We start from the raw sequence: 26,015 nt of genomic DNA on the forward strand, positions 1-26,015 counted from the left end.
ACGGAACTGAGCTATTTCCTCAGCACAAAGAAAAAAAATTGGTGCCATTATCTATTGTTTGTCGTGATCGAAATCATATTTAGCAGGATTTCGAAAATGATTGGAGTTTTTTTTTCCCCCAACTCTTTAAAGGATGTGTATTCTACCTGAGAGAAATTTTCTTTCTTAATTTATTTATTTATTTTGTTATCATTCCGCGTGAAGCATGTATGGGCTAGTTCTACTCAAAACGTTTCCTTGAAGGCGAGTTAGGGAGCTTGATATTGAAGCGCCTTGTCTTTTGAGTTAAAAGTCACTATTACAAATGCCTTGAACTCATTATTTGTTTTGGTTTTTCATGAACAATGCTGATAAAGACGAAATAAAATAAGTTTTATTTAGAACTATATATTAAAGTCTCCATTTGATTGTTTCTTGTTGTGTAAAATTGCTAAAAAGAAAATTCTATGTAATAACGTGTAAGACAAAAAATAAATAAATAATATAAAATAAAGTTATAAAATCAATATGGGGATAATTCCTCAAAAAAACATCGTTCTTTTCACTCATTCTCGTGTTTTTGAAAAAGAAAAAACTAGCCAGAAACTAAAACAAAAATCGTACTAAATTTTAAACGATAAAAATCTCAATTTAACTTTTTCACATTGCTGTATTATTAGAAAAAAAGCGACCATAAAAGAATAACGTTCATTAGAAACGCTCTTTAGAAAATGCTGTCTTAATAAAAACGCTGATAAAAAGTAAAGTTAATAAAAAAGCAAAAGAGAAACAGATAAAAATTTGTTCTTAGTTCTGAAATATAACTTTAACGTTGAAAATTATAGTTTTCTTCTAAGTTACCGGCTATCTCTCGTACCATGCAGGAAATCAGTGACAATAAATGAATAACTATTAAAAACGCTCCATTAAAATGCTGCTCTTTAATTAATAAAGAAAATCAAGCAAAAATGTAACAAATGAAAAAAAAATTCTCAATTTTTGAAACATAAAGTGTTGAAAAAATGGCAAAATCGACTTGCCTGAATATAAGTTTAAAAATATCAGTTATTACATAACAACTGATGGTTCTTCAAATTTCGCTTTTATTATTTTTGTGTTTCGGAACATAAGTTTTAGAACTTAACAAATATTTGTAGAAATAATAATTGTATATGTGTAGAAACAATAATTTCTAATAATTGTAAGAAAATGCAATTTTAGATTATTCTTTATTAAATGCCTTCAAATTTCCCTCCGAATAAAAAATTCGGCAAACTTGATTNGGCCCTGGCTGAGAAGATAGAAACCACATTTTAATTTTTGCTTTTCATACCGTAAGGTGGTTTTTTTTTTTTTTTTTTTTTTAATCCCCTGTCGTTGTTTTTATCGCTGTTATTATTTTTAGTGATATATTGAAATAGAGGGAGTAGAGATGTATTTAAATTCGAACTCTCTTTTTTTTTTCCTAAAGTGAATACAAATATTTTTGTTTCTCAGATTTTACTATTGAATTGCATTAGAATTTATTTATTTACGGTATATATCATATCAACGAAGCTTATAAGTCTGTGTATAAATGCATGGCAATTTTGGGACTTCAAGATACTTTCAAAAGCACCTACTTTAGCTTTTCGTAAAATGCGATTTAAAAACTGAGTATACTGGTATTAAAAATGTATGTAACTTCTGAAGAAGTCTGGAGCTTTGTATCAAAAGGGAGTTATTCTTTGAAATATGGTCTTATTTCGTTAAAAATTCACTGTTTGTCCGCTTCCATGCGTCTTGGAAAATGTTTTTTGTTGTTCGCTATGGCAACTTTTGTTTACTGTTTACAACATCTCTCCTCGGAAGCTTTATAAATTGTGCGGATTTAAGGATTTACAAAAATTGCTTTTGGAAGTAATCTGCAGAGCTTTTCAAAAATGTTTTTATCTTTGCTCGTGCCCTCTAGCGCATTTTTTTTTTTTAAATTTTTGCAAGTAGAGAATAAGATCTCGTTTTGGTAGTTTTAAAATCTTTATGACTGCAATAAGATTAAAAAGTATGTGTTATTTTGCAAACCCAGCTAAATTTACGAACGTAGCTGTCTTCCGTGGTTAAGTTGCTTATAAAAAGTAGCGATGTGAAAAACATAGTCCAGCCACTAGGGTTTCAGGACAAATGCCTAACAAAATAAGCAGATATAAAAGATCCTATAACATTTTATGTCTTTCCTAAACGGTATGAAAAACCCTACTATTCGCCATAGTTTAAGTGGTTTGTATTTTAATAATTAATATTTTAGTTCAAAAACTCTCCAAAGGGAAAAAATTCTACCCTTTAATCATCTTTCTGGAGCTTAATCCCTTAAAGATCCCTGGCTTCATTTAAGATTGTTGCTGTTGAACATTTTTTTCTTGCAGTTAGTAATAACAAGTCTTCCTCTTAAAGTTGACCCTCCTGGCTTTTCGTCTAATTATCTTCTAACACTTCTTTCTGAGTCAAATTTTAAGATATGGTCAAACCATTTTTTTCTTTCTATTCTTATTTGTTACAATGTCGGTTTTTTTAGTTTTACCATAAGTTTTTTTTTGTGTTCTGATCCTTCAATGCCCTCTTCACGAATTTCGCCAAAAATTTCTGTAAAATTTTCTTTCAGACATGCATGAAATCACAGCTCCATGAAAGATTGCTGATTCCAAAAGAAATCTCCAAATTTTGGCGAAAATGAAAAATCAGAGAAAGAGACGAACTTAAATTACCCACCCCCGAGCCCACCACCACATTTCCTCCCTTATATTTACAAATTTAAAACACTTTAAGTTCCTTGACAAAGGCAGTTGGCGCGAACTAACACCAAAATATCGTGAGCTGAGTGTGTTATTTTATGTGCAGCCTGTATTTATAAAATTCTCTCGGAAAAAAAAACTATCCCCAAACAATAGTTTTTTTTGCCTTACTTTCCTTTTATTATTATTTCCTTTTAACTATTACCGAAACAAAGAGCCCTGGTGACTCGGGGGATAGAGCGTTTGCCTTCCAATGAGGAGAACCGAGTTCGAATCCCAGCGATGGCTGGTTGATACGAATTCCGCTCCCGGCTCTTAACGACCACAGTGCTGACGTAAAATATCCTGAGTAGTAGACGGATCATGGGTTAGGTTCCCCTTACCGCCAGGCTCACCATGAGAGCTTTTCGTGATTTTTCCTCTCCATGTTATCTAAATGTGCGTTAGTTCCATCAAAAAGTCCTCCACGGAGGCAATTTTCTCCCAATACTTAATCCAGGAGCTCCCTTGTCTTCTGGACTGGGTTAAAAATAACAAGGCTGTGGAGTTGAACATTAGTAGTCGTAAACCCAAAAAATTGGGTCTGCTGTTCAACGACGGTTATAAAATAACATATATCAAAACAAAATTATACAGCATACATTCGTAATTCCAGAAGTAAAATTCATTCAACATCTTGAGTCCCAGCGCCTAGTATAGGATACAACATTAAGAGATTATTATTTTTTAAAAATGTGATTACATTTGTCCTCGTTGGTCAGAGTTTTTAATTACAATAAAACATTATTAAGAAGGTACAAAATTCGATTCAAGTAATTCTTTTATAAGTATTTGTCATATCAATACGTTATTATAAGAGTATAGTAGATTTTGTTTCGTGAGCAAAGTGTGAAGAAATGCACTATAAAAAAAAAATCTTACAATTAGCGTAATAATGTACAGTGCAATGATTTAAAATTATTAAATGTCAAAGTCTTGTTGAATTTTTTCATCATTGAAAATTAGATAATAAATACACAATCAATATATATATATATCGTCCAATATAGGTCCAACCAATTTGAATTCCCTTGATAATTCTTTTTGTCCTACTTAATTCCTTAACCGTGAAAACGATTTTTTTTCTTCTCTATTTCTGACTTTCAGAATCCAAATGGAATTTGTTTACGTGTGCGAATCTCTCGTCATCCAGCTACTCCAAATAGAACTAAGCCTAATTTGATCTCTCGCCGATACCTATAATTGTAAGAAGGGCACAACCTAATCGATTCCTATTCATCGGTGTTTTATGCCTAGTTAATGACGATTCATTAAAGCACGGTTCGAGTTTGTGTGCCTTCTTGTGAATTCTAAATTGAGTGGGTGCAGACGTGACATCGGTGTAGTTTGAGTTGAGTTTCCCGAACGTGCTAGTTTTAGTGACACAACCGTTTGCAGGGGGACTGTCCAGACATTTTGTGAAAGGTCCGTTTTTGTAAAATTGTGAAAAAATTGCTCGTAATTTGTGAATATAAAATAAGCGTTAAGTCGCATTCTTTCAACCAGGGTTCGCTTTTGTGAATTTGTAAAAATAGGGTCCGTTATTTCAAAAAAAACTTTTTCAAGGAGTTTTAAAAAATTGTAAATAGATACAAGATTATGCTCAACACTATAAAATTAGAATGAAAGAAATTTAATTTTCAAAAATAAACAGCAATTGCAGCTACTAAATTAGCGATGCAACATATAAATATTTGGTATTTAGCTTATACTCCTGAACGCAGAATATTCATTTCGGACGAATAAATGAAGAAGCGTCTGCCGAAGACAAAATTGAGTTCGTTTACATCTGTATTCTCCCTCCCCTTTCTGGTAAGGGTTTATTCGATTAACAAAACAATAATGAAGATAAACAAATTTGTGAAGGGTCCGATTAAAAGATGAATTATTTTGTGAAGGGTCCGTTTTTAAGTTCAAATATTTTGTGAAGGATCCGTTTTTATAAAAAGATATTTTGTGAAGGGTCCGTTAAAGGACCCAAATTTCTTCTTAACAGACCCCTGGTTTGCCACCCTATTTCTAATAAATATTATTTTTTTTAATCGATATGTAAGTGCTGCTGCCCAGAAGAAAAAAGAGAAGTCACTAAAGAATTAAAAAAAAAAANTAAAACAAAAATAAAAAAAAAAAAAAAAAGAGAGAACATTTCATACGACCGATTTACCAGTTCTATAGAAAGCACTTAAATGATTGTGCTTAGCACTTAAATGAGTGCACTTACAGAGCTCATTCTAGGCAGGGTAAACAGGGCGCAGCACCCTGTTGCCCTTTTTGTCAAAAGAATTCACCCTGTTGCCCCTGAAATAAAATAGTGCCCTGATGTAATAGACTCCATACCCTTTTTGCCCTTTCTTTCCTCAACCCTTCTTTATTTCCCTCCCAAACTCTACAATGGATTTCTTAAACTTTTGTTATTTTCAACTCTTTTTATTTAGTTTGTTGTTGATGCCAATACATAGATTAATATGGGAAAGGTAAAATAGCCATCACACCCCCTTGTTGCACTTGTCTTTGAAAGTTTGCAGTTACTTCCACTATCATTAAATCATAATTATTATTAATCATTTTAATTATTAAATCATAACTACAGACACTTAAAAACATACATTTATTATTTTAATAATATATGCATGCATTTTAAATAAANAAATTTAATTTTAAAAAATAAACAGCAATTGCAGCTACTAAATTAGCGATGCAACATATAAATATTTGGTATTTAGCTTATACTGCTGAACGCAGAATATTCATTTCGGACGAATAATGGAAGAATCGTCTGCCGAAGACAAAATTTAGTTCGTTTACATCTGTATTCTTCCCCCCCCCCTTCCTGGGAAGGGTTTATTCGATTAACAAAACAATAATGAAGATAAACAAATTTGTGAAGGGTCCGATTAGAAGATAAATTATTTTGTGAAGGGATCCATTTTTATAAAAAGATATTTTGTGAAGGGTCCGTTAACGGACCCAAATTCCTTCTAAACAGACCCCTGCTTTGCAGGGGCGGATCTACTTAGGGGCTATTTGGGCTGCAGCCCAGGGCCCCGTGAATACAAAGGGCCCCAGTCCCCACTGAAAACAATATGTGATATTTTGAATTGAAAAAAAATATCTAATATTAAAAAAAAAACTATTATAAGGTTGGCAACCCTGAGATCAATCAACCCATGCATCTGCGCGTCTATCGGACGGAACGGGGAAATCCCCGTGGCTTGTTTTTGGTCAGTGTATTTTTTCGCGTCTATTACGCCCGACGTAATTTTTTTTCCCCGCACTTCTGTTGTCGTCGTCAAAGTGACAAACTTGTTTAGCTTACTAAACAAACTTACGAAGGACTTACAATGTGATGAGCAAATAAAGGAATTTGCAGCACAAAAACGCAGAAAGGTTGCTTTATAATTTATATAACATAACTACACATGACCTGTCAATTTCTTTTGCATTAATACTGTACAGTTGCTGTTTGTGTACACAAATAAAAATAAATAAACAAAAATTAATAAAATTATTTTATTGTCCTGTTTTTTTTCTATATACTTATCCACATCACTATAGAAAACAGTTTTTTTTTGACAAAATGGATATTAGGGCCCCTAAGTAGTTTCAGCCCAGGGCCCCACAAATTCACGATCCGCCCATGCTGATTTGCCACCTTATTTCGATTAAATATTATTTTTTAATCAATATGTAAGTGCTGCTGCCCAAAAGAAAAAAGAGAAGTCACTAAAGAATTAAAAAAAAAAAAGATAGAGAGAGGGAGAACATTGCATACGACCGATTTACCAGTTCTATTGAAAGCACTTAAATCTAAGATGATTGCGCTTAGAACTGGGCACTGCTCAGTTGTACAATTTTTAGTGCAGAAAATGAACGTTGCTGATCGAATGCTGGCTGCTTATGTCTTAATTCTGCCATAAGCAGCACAAATTGATTGTAAAAACTTTCGTGACTAGGGAAATATCAGATCTACCCAGACTGAATGAAAGCAAACATCGTGATCTCCATTGAATCTATTGATGAAATGATTAATAGTAATCGAAGACTTACGACTCGTGACATCTGCTTAACACTTATAGTCTTTGTAAATAGAATAAGCATGTCTTTTTTCCCTCTCCATTACCATGGTTGCGTCAAATCTTACTCCCCTCTCGCAAGTATTATCCAATTTCGTACCAAAACAACTGAAAAACTTACGCCGTGACAAGGTAGTGTTTATCGAAACCATGGTAAGGGATAGGAGAAAAGTGTGGAGAGCAGAGAAGTTGCATAAACTTCTATTTACGAAGCGTTAAGGCTGACTAAAGAAACGGTGTAATGACTTTCTGCCACTAAAAGTAGTAGTGTTTTTTTTTTCTAGACGCATCCTTCTAAGCACGACATTATATTCACTTTAAATGCTTTGTCGTATATTGGTTTGTGATTTAAGTGCAGCTGGCTGTGCTCTTTTTCTTTCCTTATAATTATGAAAGGGGGCGCTTGTTACTGTCTGTTTTGTTATTGTCTTTCTGTCGCTATCACATTTGCCTACCTTTTCTAGTCTTTATATGTTCATGAAATTACTGCCTAGTGGGGAGACACACTTATTTAATTTGGCATTAACAAAAGAAAATAAATGGTATTTTAAAAATGTCGGATTTTTAAAATTTGATTTCTCAGGAACCACTGGGTCGATTTCTTTCTTCTTTTTTTTATTTGTTGTATAAAATTACGTTCTTAAAAATAATGTAGAGATTCGTATACTTTACGACTAAAAAATTGTTCGACTTTAATAAAAATAAATAATTATTAAAATTATTTTTGCCTGAAATTATCGTTGGATAAATGAATTTTATAATAGTCTGCAAAATTTTTTTGATTTGCTTAAAAAATTCTCGAGATATGGTGACATGCGCAAAAAGTAAAATTAACATTAAGGGTCCACTGTCGTAGCCAAACTATTGATCATTAGATTCTGGCTACCTGCATAGTTTGAGGTTAATAAATTCAAATCCATAAAAAATGCATATATGTGTTTATTATACAGAGAGAAGTACCTTTTTGTATCTGATGCCGTTACTTAATATATCGTCTGCTTTAATTAATTATCTTATTTGTGGTTATCCATTTAAACCATTGGGATTCTGTTCTTGCTTATGAAAATCCGATTACTAGATCAATTATTCAGCCTATTCTCTTTTCTTTTTTTTTTTTTGGCACTATACCGTACTTATAAATTAGATCAGATGTTCTCTGATTGTATATTTACGTAATTCTATTTATAAATTTAGTTTCTGCGTTTATTTTATGTGACTTATAAAACAATTTTTCTTTTGATGTTTGTGTTATGTTTTTAACTTTTAAAAAGTTAAAAGTATAGCTCATTTTTTAAAATTGCATTTTTCTCTTTTAGATTAAGAAGATAAAAACTTTGTGAATGATATAGATTACATTTATAAGAGGTAAGACAATTTTATATATTTAATTTTTCGTGATGTGATTGCTGTTGTTCAAATCGAAACACCGCATTAACTCACTGACATTTTTTTATACATCATTTACCCACTTACCTTACTAATTTTTTTTTATTTTAATTATGTAAAATCAACATATATTTTTTATTTCTTTAATAAATACAAGGAACTAAAACAAAACATAATACACAAATTTTGAGTTGAAATTTTAATTTTTTTATGTGTAAAAAAAAAACATTTCATTTACCATCAATTTACTATCCTGAGTTATGTCAGGCAAATGAAAAAAGTTAAATATTANCGTTTATTTAATGTGACTTAACAATTTTTCTTTTGATGTTTGTGTTATGATTTTAAATTTTAAAAAGTTAAAAGTATAGCTCATTTTTTAAAATTGCATTTTTCTCTTTTAGATTAAGAAGATAAAAACTTTGTGAATGATATAGATTACATTTATAAGAGGTAAGACAATTTTATATATTTAATTTTTCGTGATGTGATTGCTGTTGTTCAAATCGAAACACCGCATTAACTCACTGACATTATTTTCATACATTTACTCGCTTCCCTTACTAATTTTTTTGATTTCAATTATATAAAATCAACATATTTTTTTTATTTCTTTAGTAAATACAAGGAGCTAAAACAAAACATAATACACAAATTTTAAGTTGAAATTTTAATTCTTTTACGTGTAAAAAAAAAGAACATTTCATTTACCATCAATTTACTATTCTGAAATATCTTAGGCAAATGAAAAAAGGTAAATATTAGTCTTTGTATGATAGTTTTTAAAACAAGGAACAACAAGTGATACTTTTCACCAGTTAAGTGATACACCATTTTTTTTCTCTATGCAAATTCAGCAGCTATCGTACATACAATGTCACAAAACACGTGCGCAGTCCCATAATCCTACAGCAGAACTTGACCAACTTCCAATCATAGAATTAATTTTTTTTGCTGCTTTCGGCCGAGTAAAATCGTGATAAATCAAAACGTTCTGATAAATTCTGTTACTCCCGAGTTTTCTCTGGGTAATGAATATTTGTAATATATGCATACCCGAGTTAACTCGTGATAGTTAGGGAAGCGGTTAAACTGCTTCCAAAGTACAAAATTGCAGCCTCAAATTATTTTCGAACACCTAACTGTTATATTCTATTAGTTATATTCTAATTTTTCCCAAAGTTCGATAATGCAGCCCGAAATGTTCCTGAATTTTTAACCCTACTGATTTATTCTGTGTTCGTTGGTGGATATTTTTATTTTAACTAATAAACGCGAAGTTTAAAATTTGTAGAACAAAATGAAAAGTTCAGAAATTGTAGAACTAGAGTATTTTACAAGGCTGATTGAAGTTATAATCCAACTGTTCCTCATAGAGGACAGATTGTTTTATTAATATTTTAATGGCAGAGCCAAGTTGTTTTGTGCCCAAAACCAATTCAGTAAACCAATTGAACCTGAACAAATTTGTATTTATCCAGCCAATCCGTATAAAGGAAGTACGCTTCTTAATTTTCATATCCATTTTTTTGAAATTTTGAATCGAACACCGAAGTCATGAGAACTCCAGTGTCAAGCTTTGAAACAGACTTGCTTCCTGGTGAATATTTCTATTGAAACTGTTCCTCATTTGCGTTAAATGAACTGGATGTTCATTACCGCCTTCTAGCTGGACGACAAATTATGACCTGTTTACTATCGCTCTGTGGATATTTATTCGTGGTAGCCTCAAGTCAAGAGCAGTAAATGTTCACCAGCGATCTTTGGAATTCAACGAAGTAGTATTTACAACAAACTTCGAAGGCTCCTGGCTACTCAATCTTTTGAATTCGAATGGCGTGTTTCTTTTGCAAATACTCTTTGTTATTCAAACCATTTTCTGAAATTTTAATACATAATTATGCAGCCAAAGTACAAATTTTGGTTTAGTAGTTAATCTGCGTTTGTAAACGTAAACTGGAGCTGAAAGGAAATTGACTAAATTGATTTTCACATTTTCTTTTCCTAAACAAGAACCTCGAGGACAAAATGCAAACTACCTATAACACTTTGCACAAACTAATTACCTAACTCACAAATTCTAAGCTGAAGTTAACGCTACGCCAATTTGAAAGCCAAGTTTTTGTTTTATTATCGCCGCTTTCCCTTGAGACCAAATTGTTAATTATGGGAGAAGAAAAATTAACCCGTTCTGAAATAACTTTCTCTTACTTTCTCCAGCGGCGCTTGAAGCAAACCAGGTTCCACATATAACTTAAATTGACTAATTCTCAATTAATCAATTCATTACTGTTCTAAAGCTTTTGGCGACAAGTTCTGCACAACAAGGAAGAAAATAGCCGGATATTATATCATTAGTCAATTGGGGAAGTAGAATTAAGACCAGCAATGCCTGCTTGATTTTCTAAACAGATTATTTAGATTGAGAGTGTGCTTGGTATTTTCCAGAGAGCAAAAGCCTCTTGCGCTTTTCGGTTTCGTGATCTATTCATTTCTCTCTGATTTAATTTAATTTTGGCGACGGAAAAGCTGTGGCGGAATTTTTGGCTGTAAGAGCTTTTCCGGTCTGCTATTTTAATTAGTCTTCCCGAGTTTTAATGATTTAAGTAGTTTTCTCGATTATATCAGAGAGGTTACGGTAACCACTCTGGAACTGCCTGAATTAACGTTCGTAATGTTATTAAATAATAATTGCGGTGTTCTAGCACCTGCTCTCATTCCTTCCCAAAACTGACATTTGTTCCTCGTTGCCATTTTCTATTTTGAATTAAGATGAGCGTAATTATGTTCGATTTTCCAGCTTATTACTGTGAGATATTTAGATTGCTTGGAAATCTCTTGTCTTATAAGAATTATTTTAATTTCTCTCAGAGGAAAGAAAATTTAACACCAGCTTATCAAGCACAATTCAATATAATTTGCAGGAAGAAAGTTTGTGTTTTGGTGTGTTTTCTAATCACGGTTCTTTAGGACTTTCTTTCCTGAAGAGAAAGAGTGCATTCCCGCCATCTATCGAGGATTGAGAGAGTTTCATGTTCGTAATTGTCACATTGTCATTTACTGCGGTCTAAATTTCTGAGTTCGCAGAAGCCGCTGATTTACCATACAACAGCGTTTAACCACCTGGAGAGTTTTCCTCTTGGCTGCAGTTGGTACCCAATTATAATGCACGTTTTTATTTATTTTAAAATTTGTTATCTGAACAAAATTAAAATGTGAGAAATCTAGTTTGAAAAAAGCAATATAGGGTAGTGGGTCGCTAATGGCCGCTGGATTGGAAAATCACTCCTCGACCATTGTGGTTTGAGCATCTGGTTTCAGAGCCGTCCTGGGTTCAATCCTAGTTGACGATCAACGAGCATCTCTCCCGCGCATATCAAGAAATGTAACAATTACAAATTAATTGGAATAGAATAAGAAAAAATTATATGCGATTTTTTTGAGAAATAAGTTGCGTGGGAAATAATTTCAATAACTTTTTTTCGTTCAATCATGCAATCAACCATAAAGAAGAAAAAATCCGGAACCTACTTAAAAGAGAGAAAAAAAATTCAATTCTTGCGTGGGAATATAAATATATTTTTTTACTCCTTACTCGTCTAGTTTTGCACCACTTACTCTCTTAGATAGATCCTTTTGGCATTCTATTTCTACATCTGATTTCTTGGTTTATGTTTTGATATTCTACTGCGAATCGTTTTCATGAGACCGTTAAGAGCCCAAACGATTTGGAACATTTTTATTTCTGTTCTTTCAGATGGAACGTTTCGCCTCTCGTTTTCTTCCAAAAATGAACTTCAATCTCATCACATTGCGTGAATATTAATGCGGATCTTTTGTTCATTCCCACTTCCTTTTTCCATTTTTAAATCATCACACTTCTGGAACGACTCTTAAAAAATATTTCATCTGAATCGTTTTCAAGTTTAGTAAACTGTGACGTGTATCGCACTTGCGCTAAGGTACACATTTTTAAAACGTCGAATGAAGTATTAAATTGTGCTTAAGAATAATTTTATGAATCGCTCATAAATATGAAGTATCTGTGTAAGCAACATTGTGACTTATTTGTTGCCTTAAGTATGATATTTTTGTTATTTAATTTATTCATATGGAACACGTATACATCCAAAACCGAGTATATTGTTTTCAGTGCTAACTTTCTCTGTTTTTAAGTAGATTCCCTAACTTTGATGTTAGTTCCTTCTTTTTTTTCTTTTTCAAAACTTTAAAAATTAATGCTTCTGCTTTAAAACGTAAAGAAAAAAAAACTTTTGTGACAATAAATGAATACATTTTACTTTACATTGATGAAAGCTGATAGTAATAATGATAATTCCATCGATGTAAAATGCACAAAATAATAATGATATTAATAAATAAGTAAATAAACGAACTACCCTATATTACTTTTGATCAAATGATAGGATCTTCACGTTCTGAACCATAATAATTCCTAGGATTGATCTCAAATATGTTAGTGCAGACGATTTTTTAACTAACAATGTGACTCAAAAACGTTCTTTTTGTCATTAAACATGCCTTTGTTTCGATGGATTCGAATTTCTCAACACTGAAATATAAGGGATAGCCTCAATCTGAGAAGTATGGTCCCTCAGGAGAGCGGTCCAAAGTTTGGACTCCTTAATTTTAATTTTACTTTTTGCGCATTCCACCAAACCTCAACTACTTTGTAAGTGAATTGACAAAATTTTCCACCTAGTTATTAAATTCATTTATCCTAAGAGAATGCAAAAAATATATATTTTTAAATAGCAAAATAGAAAACTTGTGCGAAATCGGCCAAATATTTCCTGAGAAATCGAATTTTAAAAAAGTCGTGCGTGTAAATATATATATAAACAGGAGCATGTAAACTTAAAAACTAATTCTTTAAAATGTCAATAACAACCATCTTCCGTTAAGCTCTTTATTTCCTACTGCGAGAATTAAGAAAAACAAAACAACTGTTACGCTTGATTACGCAACTTATCTGGTGTGAAAATGAAAATTGTTAGCAGTTTGTTGAATGAATACATTATCTGGAGAAAAAAAGGTTACGGCTGTCCTTCTATCTTGGTTGTTATGTTTGACTCTTGGCCCTTGAAAAGTTCACACCCGTTCGGAAAGCCTGTACCGGTCGTGCATTACAAAAATCAGAACTTAACTTTCTAACTAAAACAATTGTATATTTTCCGCTCTTGTATTTTATATTTTAGGTCTCAATTTAGATTTTTTTTTTTTTAATTTATTGCAATGGGATTTGTGGATTCTCTCCCCTTCTTAGTTCGAAACATTTTTATAAGCTTCCAACCGAGTTGTTATTTTAAATGGAGCTTATCGCTTTTCTCTTAGAAGTTTATATAGTCTGGCACATTCATATTTGTTTCTAAAATACTATTTGCGCTGACTTTATTCTACGTGCGCTGACCTCTTAAGGCTGTTTTTCGAATGCCTCGTCGTCGTATGAAATTATGCTTTTTTGTGAATAATATGCTATTTTCATAACTGCTGTAAATTTGCGACACTTATTTATGACTATAGGTCAAGTTGAGATTATCTTTAGCTAGTGCTGTCTATGCTTATTCTGAAAATGAGCAAAACCCCAATATGGAGAAAAGTCACAGTATTATGAAAAAGAAAAGCGTTTGTATTCTTAATTGTTATTATTTAAATGCTTACTCCAATTCTGCATTATCTAGGCTCATAAAAATTTGCAAAAACTAAGAATGAGGCAGCAATTGTGATAATTTTCGTGTAGGTGAGAAATGTTGCCAAATTGGCGATTTTGAAAATAGTTTAATAATTTTTAAAAAAATATTTAAAGTTATTTGTCTGTTCTAGTCCAGATGATTCTTCATGTCAAGATATATATATATATATATATATATATAGTTTAAAATCATTACATTACTTAAGGTGTCATTTGAACTGTAGTTTTTTTATTTTCCATGGTGACCGACCTTTCGAAAAAAAAATATTAAGTTTTTTGTGGTGAAATAAGTCACCAAAAGCTTCGCAGACGATAAAAACACTCAAAATTATAAATAAAAAACAAAGAAAAAAGTACTTTTTTTGCAGTTTGACACGTACCTAATTGTTCCTTTGACGAAGTAGCTCGCGGTTTTCACCAAAATTATGATTATATACTACCACTAACATTTCTGAATAGAAATTGTTTAACGGTGTACTCTTTAAGTTCCATGCTACATTCATCCCTGTTCTTTTTTGGTAATAGTTTTAGTTAATATTAAATTTATTTCTGTAGTTATCAAACTTTTTTTTTTTCGTTTTCTGTTTTCTTTTTCAAAAAGTAAGCAAGTATTAAAATTGAAACATTATCAATTATTATTCTTTTTATGTAATTACGGATTCCACCAACCTCAAGCTACATTTTGTTCTTTATAGTTGTCATTAAATTTAATTATTTTTCACTCGCTTTTGAAGGATCGAGCCTGCCCTAGCCCGAAGAATTTAAATTGAGACCCAGTTACATATAATTACTTAGAGCCCGACTCCGCTGAGCCTCAGCCTTAGATTCAATAAAAAAGGAAATAAATTATTAAATTTAAAACTTTTCAATTACCAACATGGGATTGGAGAAAAGCAAAGAAAAAAATAGGACTAACTGATATTCCAAGATGACTAATACAAAAATTAAAAAATCGAAATATTAAGCTAAATAAATTTATTTGATAATTAACGCTAGTTCCGCAAAGCAAAAGCTTCGAACATAAGAAGGAATTGTATTGTAAGGAATGTAAATTAATAAATTTTGCATTTTTTATGCTTAATAATAGAACTTAACGTTTGTTTAAAAGTAGTACGAAAATATCAGAAAATTTTATCATGAATCCAAGCTCGCCCGAACCCGAAACTTTTTTTCAGTAAACGAGCCTGCGATGGACCCGAGTTTCAGGCTCGGGTTAAGTCTCTATAATGTAAACGGACCAGTAACAATGTGTAAAGACTAGTTTTCTTTCCTTCGAATCACTGACTGAATTTTAGCCCCCCCTCCAATTTAAGTGTTTTTATTTTTTATATCTTATTTTAAATAGAGGTTTACATTATTTTGAACGCCCTCTAGATTAGAGTTTTCCAACTTTTTTGCATGGCAGCGGCGGGCGCATGTGAAAAAATCAGCTGTTGCAAATGATTCTTTAGAGTATTTGGTTGAGAAACACTGCTCTAGATTAGTCAACTCTTATCTGAATAAACGATCTAAAGTCCTCTGAATGAAAAAGTAATCAAATAAATTCTAGAAAAAAAAAGACAAAATAATACTCCTATTAAACTTATAATCTTTAAAATTTTATCTTACAAGTTTAGATATCATATCTTAACTTTGCATTTAACATTGAATGAAGGCCTAGGCTAATTGCTGACTTGTCAAGTGAAGCGTTTAGTACTTAGATATATTTTTTTCTTCCACCTACCGTAATATTCGGCATCAAATTTGGGAATTACTACTGTGGTTTACTGATTGATTTCCACTCGATTGAACTTTTCTTTCAACACTGAGTTTACGGTTTCATCCTTGACCTTGATCCTTAATCGTAAAAGGTATCTTCCAAAAAGAAGGTCAATGCTGCTGAATCTTTAATATATATATTTTCCTTTCGAATTCTACTGGATCACTGATTTCGCTATAGGTCAGCGATTAAATATTTGATCTTTATTTTATATAGATGTAACCGCAACTGTTTCACCAAGAGCTTACACTCTAATGAAACATAAATTACAGTGTCCGTGGTATTTCTTTTTTGTTTATTTGTTTGTTTTCTTTCGAGAGGTAGAACCTTAAGGTTGTATATATGTAATCTTCGCATGCTATTCTGATTTTTATTTGCCTCTCAGAAATATCAGTTAGAGGTAATAATAGTTTTAGATAACTGTTCTTTTGGAACGGTCTTAATTTGGTACTGTATCGAAAATAGCGTGTTACTACAGGAAGGTTAAAAATCAATATGCAATTTGATGTGTGCCTACTTTTTCGTGTTTAAATTTATCTTTTTCAAAATGTACGTGCTTAATTGCATGTCGGATAATGGAACAACCCTCTCATACGAATAAAATTTATTGGAACCAAAATAATTTTGGATCAAATCAGTTAAAAAAATTTCTCGTTTGTAGGATTGTTTATGGTTTCCAATCCTCGTTTAAATGTGTAAAAAAAGAGGGTTTTTTTCGAAAGCAATGTTTCTCCAGCTAGAACGGAATTTCCGATTTTTTTTTTCTCCAGATAAGAAGGTTAAAATACAATGCCTGGTCATTTCAATTGGGACTTTCTACCCAATTTCCTGCTCCAAATTGGTGTCGGGGTAATTTAAGAATTAATCAAATCTTGTTAGTAGTTCTACAGTAAACGGTCCTTGTGAATCCATTTCAAAACCCACTCTAATTAACCACCTTTATTAAAAATCAACATTTGAACTTGGAACATAAACTATTTCGTACTTGTGTACGCAACCATAGCAACTAATTTAATTTTAAAGTCTTAACTTCTACAACTAAACTTCCACAAAACAACTGACTCTTAAATCAAAAGGGTGATGCCTGCGATCCTTTTATTCCAATGGATCAGCTGTCCCCGAATATTCTCTATGTGTGCCTCATTTCTGCTGAATATTCATAAAAGTCCTCCAGGACTGATTAAACAAGCAGTTTCGGGCACGCTCCCTAAGTGGGCACAAATATTGTTCCTCTGACCTTATATTCTCGAATCTTTCATCTTGTTGATCGATTGGCAGAAGCCTTTGTCTGCTGTTAACGAAGGATCGTTCCAAATTATGGATGGCCTTCCTTTCCTTCTGAAAAGCTCACCCCTTGCCTCCAGGATATGGCCGACAAGTTGTGTTGGCATGTATTAATGCGTTATATTCTATTTGGCGAATAGTTTTCCCTCTTTGAATTTAATGTCTTTATTCATGTCATTTCCCATTATTCATTCAGGAATTTATTGCCAGAAAATATTGATTTCATAGGGAAGTGTAAGCTTTTAATTTAATAAATTGATATACCGGTGCAGAAGTTGATTTATTGAACACATATTTAAAGAAGACTTGGGTTTCTGTTTTAATATATTTAAATCTTCTGCAACTTACAAGGAGTTAGAGTTGACTTGCTTAAGCTCTAGACTCCTCTTGTATATAAGACATTCATTTGAATGTCATCAGGAATTCCATGATGAAGTTTCCCATATGAAAACTTTTATTTCCGTTATTAGAGTTTCTGTGAGTTTTATGAATGACGCTTGAACGTAACCCTGAATGTAAAATGATCGAATAGGTTGGTTTTGGTTGATCCAAACCAGTTAACGCTGAGGAGTTTATTTATCGCATATATCGCTTATATGTATTGTTAAGTAGATACCTGCGGTGCACATTAAGGATTTAATACTATAGTTCTAGCTCTAGCCTTTAATTTTGTCTCAAACCTTCTAACAATAAAGTTATGTGTTGTAAGATGGGCTGAGTATTATGAATTATCTTAACATCTGGAATACTACTGAATCTATATAAGGAACATATTGTAATTGTGGATATTTGATCACGTCATTTCTATCGGAATAATTACATACAGGGGTGCTCAAGTTTGTAATACTAATTACTGTATATTCAAGTAGTTTACAGAAACTATGCATGTTTGTATGGTTATCAGCCAAAATCATCGTAATGATCCCATTTCCATAGAAGTATGGCATCGTTTAACTCTGATGCATTCCAATTTTATAGGAATTTTTCCACATATGGGCTTTGAATCCCAGTCACATAGGAATTAGGATCTTAGGATATTCCATCACATCACTTTCTTAGAAATTATTCAACATCAGTTATATGAAAATATTTACCCTGAACTGCCCCAATTCAGGGAATACGGGTAAATGTTTATTAAAACCAAGTAAAAACATTAAAGAACTTAAAATACATAAAGTGCATAAAATACAAAAGTCATATGGCAACAGCCCGTAAACTTTGCGGGCGAGCAATACTGTTGAACAAAATTAGCTATCTACAATTAGTCAGAATATTATATCTTTAAGAAAACATGACAAATATATCTGGCATGTATGTCATGAAAAGTCCAGGCCAACAGACCCTAAAATATGGATTAAAAGCACAATTAAATTTAAAACACCAGCAATATTAGAAGCAAAATAAAATATAAATTGCCATTCTAAGTCGACAGACCCTTATATTGAGATAATCAAATGGCATAAAATTTAAAAACTAATCATAGGGCAAATTGCCTATTAAGGAAACAATTAAACGAGTTACAAATAGTAAAATCACCAAAAATAGTGTTGAAATAGTAAAAGTTGATTAAAATGGTGTGAATGATAAGGACAGTTCAAATCCAACCTAAGAACATCATGAGATTCAAAAAAATTTTTAAAGTCACTGAAAGTCCAGTTTAAAGGATAGTCATCCTGGCTGAAAATCAAAATCGCCGAACCAGAGTCTCTGGTGATGAGGTAATTAAAGCGAGAAAATTAGAGTTGACTCAGGAGAAATGGAAACACTGATCCATACGGTAGTTGGACGGCCAGAGTTAGTAAAAATTTACAGTGGGTTCAATGTATCTTCCAAAGTTGTTATAATAATGTCTTTGATGATTGATCTGCAGGTCAGGTTAGAGTAAATCTGGTGTTCTGTTTTGTTGTGAAAATTGTTGCCTCGTCGTGTTTGAAATTTAGGACATTGAAAAATTAGGTGATTAATGTCTTGTTGTGAATTGCAATCAGTACATGTTGAAGATTTCCTAAAATCTTCAACATGTACTTATTGCAACTCACAACTAGACATTCATCAGTTATATAAGATTTAACTTATCAGTTATATTATCCAACTTATCAGTTATATAAGATTTTGGACATATATAATTCGGGAAACCTTATGTATCATTCCATTTTAATAGTAGTTATTCCTCATTCAAGTTAAGATCTCGGTAATATAGGAGTAAGAGATACTGATATATTTGGGCATTCCATTTTAATAAGAGCTATTCCACATTCAAGTGAAATATCGAGTATATAAGAGTTAATGATTCTTGTTTACTTTCATTCCATTTTGATAAGAGTAAAGGGTCCATAGATATTAAGGCATTCTATTTTCATAGGATTTATTCTACTTTCAAAATACGATTTCAGATGTGTAGGAATATACTTAGCATTATATTTTCATAGGAATTTTTCCACATTGAAGGACTAATGGATAGTTTCAGTGGAATTATTCCATTTATCAGGACTACATAATCTTGCATACTGTACCATCTATAGTCCTTCAAATCATTTGAAATTATTTTGTATATTATGAATTATAGATACATATATACCTGAACATCTTATTTTACTTTGGGTTTATATATGAACTACGACTTCTATTGAAAGCCATGAAATAAATATAAGAATTAACACTTTATTGGTTCTCGACTTGGAAGTTCATAAAATATTCTTAAATAGAAATGTGGTATTTTATTTGTAGGGGGAGTTTTATAAGTGTTTATTGTAAACATTAAATTATGCCTCAGAGTTATCAGTGTTTATTTAAAAAGTTGTTCCCAACAATTTCTGCAAATGTCGTCGTTGCGAAATATGCGAAACAATTTAAATAACCGAGCTCCCGGGACCTAAGAAGTCCTTGAAGTTTTCAAAGTACAAAAAAGTTCTTGAAAGTCCTTGGGGGAAAAATTTAAATCATGACAATTTTTTTAAAAATTTATTCATATTTTATGTGCTCACTGTTTTCTATGTTTTGAAATCAAATAAATGTTCACGGGACCAGCAACACATGTAGCCCAGACGTATGAACCAAAATGGTGACAAAATTGAAGTAGCTGACAAGCGCAATTCTTTGAGCTTCGAAAAGTGGGAAAAGTGGAAATTGAAAATAGGAAAGTTATTATTTAATTTCGGATTTAAATTTAAAAACGAAACGCATTAAAAAAAAAACTGGAGAACACTTTGTTATGTTTTCTTACTAATTAAAATTATTTTCTAAATTTTACGATGTCGAATTAATTTCGATTTATTCCAGATCTTTTGTATTCATCGTGTTGTGAACTTAAACAATTGTGAACTTAAATATTGCTCTCACTGTTTAATTTGATTTTTGTGATTGCTAACTTAAATTTTTGAAAAAGCTTTTGACTTTTATATTTATGTAAAATAAGAAGTATAAGGCAAAATTACCAGTCGTCATTTACCATAAGGACATTAAATATAAGAAGAGGCGATTAAAAAAATTGTCTTTAAATCGCCATCAGATCGCCCCTTTTTTGTCGAATATTTCACCCTTTATTCATTTTATTGTTATTGTTTTTTTTTTTGTAAATATGAAATCATTATGAATATTTAAAGCAAAATTTTTACTACGCCTGGCAACTGTCAATATTTTATAACCGTAGTTGAACTAGCCTACCCGAATTTGGGTTTACGACTACTAATGTTCGATTCCATAACCTTGTAATATTAAACTCAATCCAAAATACAAGAGAACTCCTGGATCGAGTATTGGAAGAGATTTGCCTTCGTGGAAGATTTTTGATGAAACTAAACCTCATTTGCTTCACATGAGGTGGAAAACCTCTCATGGTTAGCCTAATGGAAAGGGGACTCGAACCCATGATACCACTGAGGATATATTTTTACGTCGATTATTTTTATGGTTTGTGCAAACCGGGTGCGGAATTCGTATCAATCAGCCATCGCTGGAATTCGAACCCGGTTCACCTCATTGGAAGGCAAACGCCCTATCCCCTAAGCTGCCATGACTCCCACTGACCAATAGCAAAATTTCTTAATTTTGCCGTATAAGAAGAATTCATGTATCAGAATAATAATAATAAACTGCATCATTCGAAAGAGTCAAGCCGCTTTAAAATTCAGTGTGTAATCCTATTTAGTATTTTGTCTTTCCCATTTTGATATCAATATTGTAAGCTTTTATTTCGATCAATAGAACGAGTGTATATCTTTTCAGTATCAAATAGATTTTCTCAGTCCTTCGGAATTATGTAAATCATTTCCACATCTTACCAGTGAATCGTCGATCCTGCAATGGCTGCAGGATTAAAGTTGTTACATCTTCATTACTTCTTGGCCGTCTTGATGGAAAGCAGGATTAAATATTCCGATTAGACGTGGGATTAATGAAATCTATATTCTGAATCATCTGACAGTTACTATGCGACTGCGGGTAAATTAATCTTCAACTGGGTGGCTTCTGTGGATTAAATTGAAAACTCAGACAAGTTTAGTTGTTTGTGTGGTTTATATTTATTCATTACCACATGAAAGCACACCCACTCGCGTAATAGTTTAAATGGGCAAAAATATAATAATTATAATACAAAAATCTTTTTTTTTTTTTTTTTTAANTTTTTTTTTTTTTTTTTTTTTTTTTTTTTTTTTTTTTAATTGGAGGTTTTTGATTTAAATCATTTATAGATATATCTATATTTACAACAGATATTTTTTTTTACATTTACTAATCAAAGCTCGGATAAAATGTATTAGTTTATTTTTATACAAATGGCACTGCATATAGTAAACGTTTTGATATATGACGGTTGCCATTGTCGGCAGCATATACCCACATTGGTGACCCGGACATTATGATGACGCGAGATAGGAAAATATCTTCAGAATTTTTTTTCGCCATTCGTTAATTTTCCTTCATTCCTTTATAATAACATTTTAAGTGTTTACATATCGCTCATTCGGTGAAACAATGACGTAACTTCAAAATCAAGTTACGTCATTGTTTTACCAAATGAGCGATATAAAAATATATTATTTTTCCTTTGAAAAACAGCGACCAATGGCAAAAAAAAGGATAAATTCGGATTAATTTTTTATTTTTTATTATTATTTTTGTAACATCTCTTTCGATATTTTAGCGGGAATAGCGTGTTCTACATATCGCTCATAAGTTATTTCATTAAATTACATTTCTTTATGCATTATTTTACGTGACTTTATGAAAAAGCTGTAAAATTCTAGTTTTCTCTTTTCCGACAAAATAAGAACTTTCGAAAATAAAATTTTATTGCTGGTTCTATTTTTATTCTTGCATTTTTAAGTGTTGTCACCCTCCTTCCTTAACTACTCCTTCCTTTTTTCCCCACCCCCTAAAACTTTCAAATAAATCTTCATCTCTCAAATATCGCTTGTCATCTTTGTGTAATAAAATGTCTTCAAAAACTAACCATCTCAATCGCTCATTATAACTTCTCATTTAATATACAAAACGTATCCAACTGAACAACCCTCCATTAAAATGAATGTTTTATTCCTTTTAGTTGAAGTGATAAATGTTTTATTTCTTTTACGTTTCAATTTTATTGAGAATCTCTTTTTTTTTGTGCTTTTAATATTTATATCTGGAAAGAAGGCAACTCATCTTTAGATCCCATTAATCGGATGAAGGGACTATCGTTACCATAGTAACAGCTTCATTGGAGATGACGTCAGAGTGGGACACCGCCTTTCCAAGGCGTCAAAAAAACATTAATTTCCATTTAGTTAGTTTCTTCAATGTTTGGACCACTCCCCCTCCCCCCACCATTATTTTCAGATCTTGGTTTTTGGAATTAATTCAATGGGGCTAAAAAATTTAGGATGAATTCTTTTTTGTGTGTGTGTTTATCTGTGGTTTAGCTGAAAGAAAGGAATAATGAAAATTTATTTGTGTTTTGATAGTGATATTAACCACAATTAATTTTCTTTGGGTTATACTTTTTTCCAACTTTTTTTCATTATTAATTTTGTTTGTTTATTTTTGTCAGTTTGCTTTTGTGTTTTCTGCCGTTTGTCATGCATGAAATCTGGTTGTAAGAGAAAGCTTTGCTTAAATATTTTTTATTCATCATTATTTTTTTCGTCATCGTTATTTTTTTTATTATTATTTCAATTACAAACATGGTTGTTACGCTTAAAACGCTTGTTTAAACGTGCTTAAAATGTTTAATCAAAACAATACTTTGCCGGTGCTCTATATTTTAGTCTTTCATCGGAGAATCACGATAGCTAGAAATGTAATTGAAGTAGTTTTATTTTTTTTTTATTTATTTATTTTTTTTAAAGCAACATTTCGTCAAAAAGTTACCAAATTTTACAATTAGCTTACTTTCCTAATGTAACAAAATGAAAAAAGACGTAGAAATTTGCTATGTTTTTCTTCCTATATTTGTTTGCTAGTTTGTATTTAGTTATCGTAAATTTACTAGATCTGAAAATAACCACTCGCCACCCGCAATATGGCGAGTCACAAAAGAAAGCGGCGACTTTAATTATCCAGTCGATCACTTTTACCCTTTTTAAAAATAAAAAAAATAATGATCATCATTTGATGATAAAGTGCATCAGTGTTGAAGAAAACTCTTGATAGCAGAAATTTGATTGAGATTTGTCCAATAATGTATCCAATCAAAGTTTTGATTTTTTAGAATCCACCAATTGTTTCTGGAAAAATTCATGCGGAAGGAGAGTTTATTGACAATTCACATATATTTTGAAGTTGTAATATATACATTGAATGCATTTTGCCTCCCCAAATATTTTTAAATATTTTTTAAGTTCTTTAAAGTCTGTTAATCTAAATTTTGTCACACATTTCTATTATTTTTATTAATGAATTAACTTTTTACAGTCGTGGATTATTACTAATATGATTTTTTTTTTTAAAAATATGTATATACAATTTCATCCAAGCAAAAAAAATTTTTTTTTGCTGAAATTTGCTATTAAATAAAGAGAACTTATCGATGTTAGTCACCAACTCATTAAGTTTGAAGAAAAAGTGACTACTAAGTTAGAATACCGGTCACTTGCTATTGGCTACCGATTGAGAATTTAAATTTTCAGTTCTACCACTTACAACATAACAGATTAAGATAAATGTTAAACCATAATGTTGAAAATACATGCTGAAAATGTTAAATTTTTTTGTGTCAAAACTTAGAACTAAATAACTATTCTAATAACTATTTCATTATCTTAGTAGTTAAACATACCTATAGAAGTTGATAAATTTATTGTTAAACAGTTAATTAAATTACTAGATTGGACAAAATATCGAGATTTTGTTTTTTACTTAGTAAAATAAAAAATTGTTTTAGTGTTGCTATAAGACTACAGAATTCAAAGCTCTTCATATATTTCTTATTTATATTTTCAAATTTAAAAAAAAAAATATTTCCAATCAAGGCGAAGAATTTTTTTAAAGTATTTAATAAGCGAAAACAGTTATTGCATTTGCAATAAAATTTTTAATTATTAATATTATTTTTAAATAAAAAATAGTTTTTGTTATTTCAATCCTAGTTTTTGAGAATTGCGTGTGTTTACCATGAACGCATGTCGCATGATCCTTGATTTAGGAAACTTTATTTTATGTGCGAGTAATATTTCATTATTACGACTGTATTGTAGTTCCCTTGTCTTCTGGGATGAGATCAAAGTTACGAGGCTACAGATTTACACGAAATTGCTGCATATCTATTGTGTGCATCACCAAATTATCCTCAGTGATTAAATATTTACAGTTCCCTTTAAACTATACAATTAATTTTTTATTAGCTTAATATGATTTCTTGTACATTTTATAATTATTTATCATTCAATAAAGTTGAAAGTGCAGGCAGAAAAAAAAACTTTTTATTTTTATATTAACTATTTTTATACTATTTAAACTATTTTTATTTATTAATTTTTTTAACATTACTCGCGGGTGTTTCATTTGATTGTGAAGGAACCCAATTTTTAATAAATTAAATGGAATCTGACGCTCCCATTCTTTACTTTACTTTCTCAACAAAGAAATGACTTTTATCCGTCCATTGTTTGAATTATAAGAATTGAATTTTTTAAACTATGAAAATTAATTATCGAATAGCACTATTTTCAATTTAAAGCATGTACATTTTCTGTTCGTTATTCGTGAAAATAAACATTTCGATTTGTTAAAACATTTATTATCATTGAATAAAACTGAATTGTTGAATGTGTGGTCCAAAAAAGAAGTTCCCAGTCCCTATTATGAGCCGTTAAGTCTTTGGAAATGGGTCGCCATTCGAATTCTTTTTTTAACCTTGAATTTTTTTTATTAATTTATTTTATTTTTATTTATTTATTTTCTTAAGAGACATTTTAAAAACAAGAAAATGTAGATTTGGTTAATCAAGACTGTTATTGAATTCATCAAGCATGTTATTATTATTTAGTCTATAAGATCTATTATTGTTTAGTTAAACGTTTCATCCTATCACTATTTAGTTTATATGCTCGAATATCCTATTATTATCCTTTAGTTTTGTTTATAAAAGCCTTATTATTTTTTCTATTTAGTTTATCAAACCTGTTTCATTCAGTTTACGTCTCTTATTATTTATTTTTCGTTTGTTCATTTTTTTTATTTACTTTGTCATTCCTATTTTTATCTAGTTTAAAAATCTTATTCGTTTTTAATTTATCTTCTATTTGAGTAGATGATTGCTATTTATTCACGCTATTCTGTTTCGTAATTAATTTTCTTACCTTTTTATTTGATTAACAATTTCAAAATATTTTGGGTTGCTAAGAAACTGCTCATTTTGGCCTAAGAAAGAAAAATATATAAATCGATAATAAAATTTAAAACAACAAAATGTACAAATAAGTGTTTTATTTATTTCCTTATTTAAATTCTTTAAAAAAACAGTGTGCAACAAACAGAAGGAAGAAAAAGAAGAAAAAAAGCATCCTGAATAACTTTTGATCTAATGATCGGAT

At 31.0% G+C, this 26,015-nt stretch overlaps 1 protein-coding gene across 4 annotated transcripts in view; it reads left to right on the forward strand.

Annotated features, from left to right (window-relative positions):
* LOC107442412 (hexosaminidase D) overlaps positions 1–26,015 on the forward strand; it is a 185,201-nt gene that overhangs the window by 122,311 nt on the left and 36,875 nt on the right. For 2 of the 4 annotated variants that reach the window (XM_071177232.1, XM_016055989.4), the window contains one exon: positions 8,650–8,698. The gene's annotated coding sequence lies outside the window, so the exon portion shown is untranslated. Of the gene's footprint in view, positions 1–8,175; positions 8,225–8,649; positions 8,699–26,015 lie in introns of all 4 variants that reach the window. The other 2 variants (XM_043043133.2, XM_043043134.2) reach the window with 1 other exon arrangement.

The sequence above is a fragment of the Parasteatoda tepidariorum genome, chromosome 2 (genome assembly GCF_043381705.1).
Source record: "Parasteatoda tepidariorum isolate YZ-2023 chromosome 2, CAS_Ptep_4.0, whole genome shotgun sequence".
Lineage (NCBI taxonomy): Eukaryota > Metazoa > Arthropoda > Arachnida > Araneae > Theridiidae > Parasteatoda > Parasteatoda tepidariorum.